General features: G+C 47.6%; 1 protein-coding gene across 1 annotated transcript in view; it reads right to left on the bottom strand.

The window, feature by feature from the left end:
• Positions 1-8,374, bottom strand: part of nrxn3a (neurexin 3a) — a 201,267-nt gene extending 192,893 nt beyond the window's left edge. Inside the window, exon 1 of the mRNA XM_061744148.1 lies at positions 8,033-8,374. The gene's annotated coding sequence lies outside the window, so the exon portion shown is untranslated. The remainder of the gene's footprint in view (positions 1-8,032) is intronic.
• Positions 8,375-9,861: the final 1,487 nt, after the last annotated feature.

Below are 9,861 nucleotides of genomic sequence, written 5' to 3'. Positions count from 1 at the left end.
CTCAAAATGTTCTAACAAAGATCCCTAATATACATTTTTTAAGTTGTTTCTTCTCGTCAATTACATCAATTAAAAAAAAAGTCTAATTAAAAACAACGTTACACAGAGAAACGAGGGGATCTGCTCTGGGGGGGAGAAGAAGAACATCCATCTTTGGATCCACTTTCCTACATAGACATGGAAAAGAAAACCCAATGTGTCGTGGAAAAAGAAAAAGATAAAAATAAATATGTTGTAAACTCAAATGAGAGACTTCTGTATCTTGTCTATAAGGTAACAATAATATATAAAAACTAGACAATTTCCTCACAGACATTTCGAGAGTGCCACCGCGGGCTGCACATTTGTGTACATTATTGCATTTTGACCAAAGTCCAAAGATATTGGACTATAACATATCGGCCAATCAGAAGAAGGGGCGGGGCTAATTTGCACCAATGAACGTCAAGGACTCGATACTGAGTCCTATGACACCACCCTTGACTCTCTATGTCAAGCCATTCAAAAGATATTGTATATATATATATATATATATATATATATATATATATATATATATATATATATATATATATATATATATATATATATATATATATATATATATATATGTATGTATATATATATATATATATACATACATATATATATATATACATACATATATATCCCATGAACCGGTTCCCAGCAGGATTGGGGATCATCTAAGGTCAAAAGGTCAAGGGGTCAGATTTCTCCATTTTCCATGTTAAAGTATATGAAGTCAGTTCTGGCTGAATGACTCAGCAGCTGTGCTCTGGTTGCTAGGGGCAACAAGAACCTCAACATGAGGAAGGTTCCGGTTTGGCTGTGAGAAAACCCCATATTTTGCCTTGTGACAAGTTCTCAAATAACTCCGATTTGTGAGAAAACCGTAGCTCCTAGCAGAAAAACAAAGACATCGTGAGAGACACAGAACCCGGCAGATTCTGACAATCTTAATTTTATTCAGATATTCCTTAAAATGTGTTAGTAACGGCAGTGCGAAAACAAAGTGAGATTTGTTTACATTACAGTGAATGGAGACTGAGGCAGGAATTGGCGCCGCTTTAACCCCCCCGTTTAAATGTTGTGCATACCCCGCCTGTCAAAGTCACATTTTATGAATCCCAACATCTATGTCTATATTCTGACCAAAAATTATCTATCCAGCTTTCACGGTTTGGCCGTGAGCTCGAGTTACAAATAAAAATCAATATAATTTTTTTACTGTCCCTCCCACTCTAAATAATGAGAGCTCCACTCTATATTTGACAAAAAAGTGATTTCCAGTCCTCACTTGAGCGCTCATATCTTGAAAAGTGTACAACTTAGGAAAAAACTGTTTCAGGTTTGGAGAGAGAAGAGAAGTTTTCCTTCGTTTTGAAGTTTGAATGACATTTCTACGTGCAAGATGAGAAAGTTAGGTGACTCAGAAAAAAGGTGAATTTTGGCTTTTTTTTACCTCCTCCCATCCACAGTGTGACATTCGCGCCATACAAATACATGGGAAAATCTCCCATTAGTTTGGAAATTTGGAAATGTTTTTGCACTTCGTGCGAAAACTATTTGTGCGATCACTCTGAAAATCCACAGGACTGTAATTAAATTCAGGGCCTACAACTTTCTAAATCAGTTCAGAATTTTTCGAGTAACGGTGTGCGAGTGGTGAGGCCCCAAAGTTCTCCCAATGCGTTCCGGATGGCGGAAAAAGCACACGTTTTCGCACGTTGCGCGAATACGTTTGCACCAATCACTAATGAAAGTCATACCACTCAATTCCCACTTAAGGCGCACGTTTCTAAGTTTTTACTTTTCGCGTTTTCTCAAAGCTGCGGGACTTACGCTCTGAAGTTTATACAGAAGAATAAATAAATAAGCCTGAGCAAGAATAAGAGTGACTCTGGCTGCTCCAGAGGCACGGTAATGCTTTTGACTGAGAAAAGACTTTTCTTTAAGTTGCGACATGATACAGGTGTGTACCGATTTTCGTGCATGTACGTCAAACCGTATTGTGGGGCTTGAGGCACAAAGTTTTCTAGGGGGCGCTGTTGAGCCGTTAGGCCACGCCCATTAATGCAAACCATTAAATATCACATTTATCACCAGGACTGGCTTGGTGAAAAATTTGGTGACTTTTGGGGCACGTTTAGGGGAAAAAAGGCCCTCATTTCGTTGAGAAAATAACAACGAGAACGAGAACAATTCCTACTGATACAATAGGGCCCTAGCACTGTCGGTGCTCGGGCCCTAAAAATGTTTATTTAGACAAAAACACGATAACCGGCGCCGGCGTGGAGTAAAGAGCGGCCCGGCGGCTCGGCGGCCCGGCGGCCCAGTAATCCCGCGTCGCCGTGTTCAATTTATTACTTAAGCGGATGATTACGAGCGTGGAACGTGGACGACGACGGCGTGTTCAGGCGGCAGCTGTCGCCGGCGCTCCCATCACCGCCGTAATCAGCTCTCACAGCGACAGACACCGACACCCGACCTGCACATTCATCTTTTATTCATCCTGGGACTAAAACAAAAAGAGGGCAGGGAGTAATCAGAGCTAACACCGGCTGACGGAGGGTTTTCTGGGGGGGGGGGTTTCTGGGGGGAGGTTTTTCTGGGGGGGAGGTTTTTCTGGGGGAGAGGTTTTTCTGGGGGGGAGGTTTTTCTGGGGGGGGGGGTTTCTGGGGGGGATGTTTTCTGGGGGGGGGGGGGCAGCCATGGCGGCGGTGGGGGCTAAACACTCCTCAGCTCTCCTGCCTGGAAATGACGGAAATGCGTCTCTCTCTCCTCCACAGAGGTCGGTGCAGTTATCAGTCATCTGCCGGTAAATTAGTCTCATTATTCTGCCGGCAGAGCGAGACGATCAGGCAGACGGCCGTTATCTGATGACCAGAGACGGTTCATGCTGGACCAGAGACGGTTCTGCTGGACCAGAGACGGTTCTGCTGGACCAGAGACGGTTCTGCTGGACCAGAGACGGTTCTGCTGGACTTGAGACGGTTCTGCTGAACCAGAGACGGTTCTGCTGAACCAGAGACGGTTCTGCTGAGCCCGAGGAGGAACTGAGGAGGAACCGGCTTCCTCTCCACATTTACCTGAGGTTTAGTTTCAAGAAGTCTTCTCTAAATCCACCTGGCTGTTTTCCAAAAATACCAAAATTCAGGTCTTAATATCGGAAACTGCATTAGTCTTGTAAAATACCTGAGATAGTTTATCTGTTTTTATCTTTATAAAAGTTAAATCAATTCAACCAAAACGACAAAGAAACGTCTCCGTGTCTCGTAATCGTGAATTAAAATAAAACATAAAGACAGAGAAATTAAAAGCGGAGCTGCAGTTAAATTCTGGGTTTATTGTAGCAGCGTGACACAGCCCTGAAACCATGAGATTAACCTTTTAATTGCGCGTGTTTGTGCGCGCCGGCGCGTTCTTCTTCCATCTTTACAGCAAAAACCAGGATTTTATTCCTCATTTATTTACGTTATTTATGATAAAATGTGCTTTTGTTCTCAGATAAAACACGACTGTGGTTTATCTCTGTGGTGGTTTCAGATCCGTGTGTTCCGCTGCAGCGGCGAGGGTTAAAAGGCTAAACGACCACATCATCGTCCTGCTCAAAGGCTCAAAGGCTCCCAGGAAGCCCCGGGGACGAGTCCACCATCGCGGACAAGAGGTCCCTCGGGGGCCACCAGGGGCCCCGGGGAACCATCAGGGAACCATCAGGGAACCATCAGGGAACCACGTTTCTCCAGTGTTAGCGTCCATTGGTTACCCGTAAAACTCAGAATCCAATTAAAAATGTTATTACTTGCATTTAAAGCCCAAAACGGCTTAGCTCCGCAGTATTTACAAGACCTGATAGAGCCTTATGCTCCTGGCAGAGCTCTCCGCTCTCAGAGTGCAGGTTTACTCGTAGTTCCTAGAGTATCTAAATGTAGATTTGGAGGGCGGGCGTTCTGCTATCAGGCGAAGGACAAGAGGCCCCAGAGAACCATCATGGAACCACCAGGGGACCAGCAGAAAACAGCAGCCCATCGGAGGTGGCTGGTTCTGATGGAGATTAGAGATTCAGTGTGTTTACATAGGATGTTTAATTCCTCTTTAAAATTAAATCTGATTTAAAATGAGTAAAAATGATCATGTAAACACCTAATTCCCAATCAAAATGGCCATTCTGAATTAAACTTAATTCCGAAGTGGCGGATGTTCGGATGTTCCCAGTTCCCCTGGTTCCCCTGGTTCCCAGCAGCGGCTCCACCTAACCCTAACCCCCCCCTCTCATTGGCCTCAATAAACAAAGATTCTACCGTCAGTTCTGCGTTTAATCCCGACTCATTTGGGCCAAAATCAGCAGCCGGAACCAGGAAGATCCTGACCAGGACCCACTAGTGCCACTAATGCACTTTAGACCGGTAGTAACATTAAATAAATAACCTAAGTTTATCAGTAGGAGTTTCTGTAAGTTTTCCTGAGAATGTTAGGGTTAGGGCTAACCCTAACCACTACAATAGTTTAATAAAATCCTGTAATGAAGCTTTTAGTTTTGGTTCCACAACAACAATTGAGGGGGCTCAATCTGTTCCCCCCAGGAACCAGTTCTGGAGGCCCCTGGTACCATGGTACCCTGGTAAACATGTTCCCTGGTTCTGGTTCTGGTACCCTGGTACATGTTCCTGGTACATGTTCTCCTCATGTCAACCTCATCAGCTGAGTCTAAAGAATCACAACCTTCCAAGTGTTTGCGCGTGTGTGCGTGCGCCGCGCGTGTGAGAGACGGCCGCGCGGGTCCGTGTTGTCCTCGCGCACGCACGCACGCACGCACACACACACGCAGGACACGCCTTCCCCGCGCACGCGCGTGTGCGCGCTCCTGCTGCAGCGTCTCATCATTACATCACCGTCCAGACCCGCGGGCACGCGCAGCTGCAACGTCTTCACGCGTGCGCGCGTTCACGATTCACGACACTCCCACGGACGATTGTAGACGCGCACACGCACGGATCCGAGCCCAAACACTCACGCACGCGCCCTGTAGTACTACAGCTCCACCCGTGACCCCCCCCCCCCCCCCCCCCCCCCCCCCCGTTACTGTAGTACTACCCGTTACTGTAGTACTACCCGTTACTGTAGTACTACCCGTTACTACTACACCTGCTCCACCCGTGACCCCCACCCCCGAACCCACCCGGTTATGTAACTGACAGTTTCTGGTCAGGATTTAAGAAACAATAAATGTTTCTCATTTTTAATCAAATTTAAATGATAAGAAAATAAAAAGATGTGAAGATTTAATCTGAAATGTAAAAATAAATGAAAATGTAGCTTCTTAAGGGAATTTCTCCTTTTTGTGTCCAATTTAAAATAATAATATGTTACAATTTAACACGTTTTTAAAAAGAGAAAATACGCATTTATTTATATTTGTAAATACTATTATATTTATAATTTTATATGAAATATAAATAAAGAGAAACTGAAATGAAATAATCATTTAGGTTTTAAAGGCATGTTTAATTTTATGTCCAGTGTAATAAAGATAATCTTGTATTAATATCATAAATACTATATATATATATATATATATATATATATATATATATATATATATATATATATATATATATATATATATATATATATATATATATATATAGTAATTGTTTTCTGGAATAGTACAATGAAATTCATCAATTAAAATCAAGAAAAATAAGAATAAGAATAAGAAAAGAATAAGAAATAAGAATATAATTACAATCTTACTTCTACGAATAAATAAATAAATGCAACCTATTTTTGAATTAAAATAATTAAAATGTGAAACATTTCCGACACATGTGCGTGTTTATTCCAGGCGCGTCCCCGCCGATGCGCCGTCACGCACCGGAGCCGCGAAACGGAGGCGAAGAGAGCGATATCCGTGGAAAAAAGAGCATCGTCCACAGTCAGACCCCCCCCATACCCCCCAGACCAGACTACACCAGACCAGACCAGACCAGACCAGACTCCCCCAGACCAGACCAGACCAGACGGCCCCAGTCCCCCGGACCCGCGGCCCCCCCGGACCCCCCTTACCTTGAGAGCCCTTGGCTTTTCTCCTGCAGTTAATCAGCCGCGAACCAGAGAAAAGGGCAGCAAATTACCCCAAATTACCCCAAACACCCCCCTCCTAAACCACCCCTTAACCCCCCACCAGCGGAAACAGGGCACATGGAAACGAGCAGGAACATTAACAGAGTGGGGGGGGGGGGACCAGAACCAGAACCGGGGGGGGCAGGAGGGGCTGCAGAGATTCATGCAGCGTTTATGTTGCAGCTTTTCATCCTCATGAAGTCATCGCTTTAGTTTCAGCTGAAGGTTCGACGGTCAGAGAAGGTTTTAAACTATTTCATCTGGATTTTAAATCTCAACAAAGTCGGATTTTGGTTAAATAAAATATAATAAAATAAAACCTCAAATAATTTAGCTGATGCGTCTCGGAGCGTTTAGTCGGTGTTTGAGAAAACACTTCTGGGCCTCGACGCATTTTCTGATTTTTCTGACGGGTTACGCCCATTCTGAGAGAGGGAGGAAAAGAGATGGAGAGGGAGAGGAAGAGGAATAGATAGAGAGAGGGGGGACGATAGGAAGAGATGGAGAGAGAGAGGAAGAGAGGAACTGATTAGGAATTCCCCCCGCATAAACGCGCGAGCTTCTTCTAATCCTATTAACTCCTCAAGTCATCGAAATGTTAAGAAAAGAATCTGTTTGTGCAGAAACATCAAGAAGCTTCACGAGGAGAAGCTGCGGCCGCAGCGGCGGCCTGGACCAGAAACCACAAACCAGAGACCAGATCCCAGAGACCAGATACAGATACAGATCCAGATCCCAGGCCTCCCCGCCCGTGCGCGCCTGTGCGCGCCCGTGCGCGCCGCCGCGGCGGCTCTGGCTCCTTTGGCGCAGCGCATTTACGGCCTCGCGCCGGCGGTCGGGCTGCCCCCCCCCCCCAAGGACGAAAACGGGGCGACAAAAATAGGAGAGAAAGAGGGAAAATTCCCGGATCTGAGTCTAAAATCTGCAGAAAAGGCCCAACTTTTTAATTTAAAACGTTTCATTAAAAGAAGCAGCACAATAAAGCTGAAATTCAGCAGTTTATTGCGCGCACCCGACACCCCCCCTCCCCCCCAATTCCATCCATCCTGGGGTGTCGCACCGGAGCCTCAACGAATTGGCTCAATTTTCCACATTATTCCAAATCAAAAATGGTAAAAACAAAAAAAATAAACATTCAGGTGAATTTTTGCTGCAGATCCGTTTTTAGACGGAAAGAGAGGAGAAGGGTTTTTGGAGGGACCGGGAGGATGGAGGGATGATGGGTGGATGGATGGATGGAGGCAGGATGGAGGAATGTGGCGGTGGAAGATGCTGCGCAGCCGCCGCCGCTCGCGCGCAAGGTCACGCACCAAAAGCGGCCGCTCGGGTTTCGTTTGTTTTAATATTTGAAGAGTCCGGAGACGCAGCGCGTTGTTGTTGGACATTTAACCGGGAGAAACGGTGAAAGCGGACACCTGGCGACCCGCGGATCCATTATTCACACCTGCCGACCCGCTCATCTATTATTCACGCCTCAGCCCTGCGCGCGTCCCGGCGGCTCCGGCTCGTCCTCCGGCGGAGCCGCCGCCGCCGCCGCGCCGGAGGACGAGCCGGAGCCGCCGGGAACGGTCCGAGGCCGCGATGGCAGGATTTTTGACTTTGACCCCCCCACTCTCACCCCCCTCCCAGACGCGTGATCCGTCCCGCGGAGCCGCACCTGCCGCGGCCGCGGGTCCGGCTCCGGTTCTGCGCGTAAAAGCTGGAGAAAGAAAGTCCTGGCCCGATTCCCGCGGTCCCTGCGGGTCCTGCGGGTCCTGCGGGTCCTGCGGGCCCGCTCCTCCTCCAGAGAACCAGAACCTCGACCCCCCCGCGGCCCAGACCCCCCAGGCCGGTCCGGACGGGTTTGAGGGAACTAACAGGTTGACGGGAACCAGCGGCGGGTACTGACCTCCGTCCAGCTGCGGATCCAGCTGCGCTCCGGGGGAGGGGGGGGGCGGGGGCGGGGGCGGGCGGGGGTTCGGGGGCCGCGCCGAGGAAGATCCAGGGTCCAGGTCCGGGTCCGGGGGGGTCCGGGTCCGGGTCCGGGTCCGGGCGGGTCCAGGGTCCGGGCGCGTCCTCAGGTGCGTCCACCGCCGCGGCGCGTCACGCAGGAAAGAAAAGCCGCTGTTTGGGGTTTTTATTCCTCCTTTTTTCCTCCTCTTTTCTCCTTTTTCCTCCTTTTTCCTCCTGTTCCCGCGGAGGGAGAGATGCGGCGGAGGGAGAGAAACGCGAGGACGCGCTGACGGTTTGCGGGCGAGAGGTGCGCGCATGTGACACACGCACGCGAGTTCCACACACCGCGCACGCGCACGGCTCGGGTCCGCCCTCCGTCAGTACCAGCCAGTTGGAGGGGGGGCGCGTCCGCGGGCGCGCGGAGGGGCGCGCAAAGACGCTCCGTGTCCAAACAAGCCTGCGTGCGTGCGTATCTGCGTGCGCGTGTCTGCGTGCGTGTGTGTTGCGTGCGTGAACCGGGTCCTGATGAAACTCTGACAGAATCTGATCAAAACAAATAAACACATGAATGAAGCGTGAAATTCTTCTGTCGGGTCTTTGTGGCGGTTCCGGAGCAATATGGGAACATTTTAAATCATTAGGGAACATTTGAGAACATTTGGGAACATTTGAGAACATTTAAGAACATTTGAGAACATTTGAGAACATTTGGGAACATTTGGGAACATTTGGGAACATTTGAGAACATTTGGGAACATTTGGAGACATATTGCCAACATTTGAGAACATTTGGGAACATTTGGAGACATATTGCCAACATTTGAGAACATTTGGGAACATATGAGAACATTTGGGAACATTTGCAGGCCAGCACGCAGCTCCCGAGGCTCCGGCCTGCAAACATGCACAAAAGAGAAAAAAGGGGGGGCGGCACAAGAAACTACAGGAACGATGGACAAAAATGATAGCTATGAGATATTTATAATAAATAAAAATGGAAATGGAGAAGAGAGAAAGGGAAGAGGAGAGGAGAAGAAGGGTGAGAGGCACCGCCCAGTGGATCATGTCGGTGCCCCCTGCAGCATAGGCCTATAGCAGCATATCTACCACCAAGCTATATTTGAGACTAACTATTATAGTCTTGTTCTATAGCTGCAACTATGACTACTGACTCTAACACACTAGAGTTTACACTACCTAGAGATTTACCAACACCAGCTAGAGGTTTACTAAACACTAACTATAGGCTTTACTAAACAGAAAGGTTTTAAGTTTAGTTTTAAAGGTGGAGGTGGTGTCAGCCTCCTTAACCCAGATTGGAAGTTGGTTCCATAGTAATGGTGCCTGATAGCAGAACGCCCGCCCTCCAAATCTACATTTAGATACTCTAGGAACTACGAGTAAACCTGCACTCTGAGAGCGGAGAGCTCTGCCAGGAACATAAGGCTCTATCAGGTCTTGTAAATACTGCGGAGCTGAGCCGTTTTGGGCTCCATCATCCATCCGTCCATCCATCCATCCATCCATCCATCCATCCATCATCCATCAATCATCCATCCGTCCATCCATCCATCCATCCATCCATCCATCCATCCATCATCCATCCATCATCCATCATCCATCCATCATCCATCCATCCATCCATCATCCATCCATCATCCATCCATCCATCCATCCATCCATCATCCATCATCCATCCATCCATCATCCATCCATCATCATCCATCATCTATCCATCCTCCATCCATCCATCATCCATCCATCCATCATTCATCCATCCATCCA

This window comes from Cololabis saira, chromosome 16 (assembly GCF_033807715.1).
Source record: "Cololabis saira isolate AMF1-May2022 chromosome 16, fColSai1.1, whole genome shotgun sequence".
NCBI lineage: Eukaryota > Metazoa > Chordata > Actinopteri > Beloniformes > Belonidae > Cololabis > Cololabis saira.
This window is presented reverse-complemented; position numbering and strand designations above follow the sequence as displayed.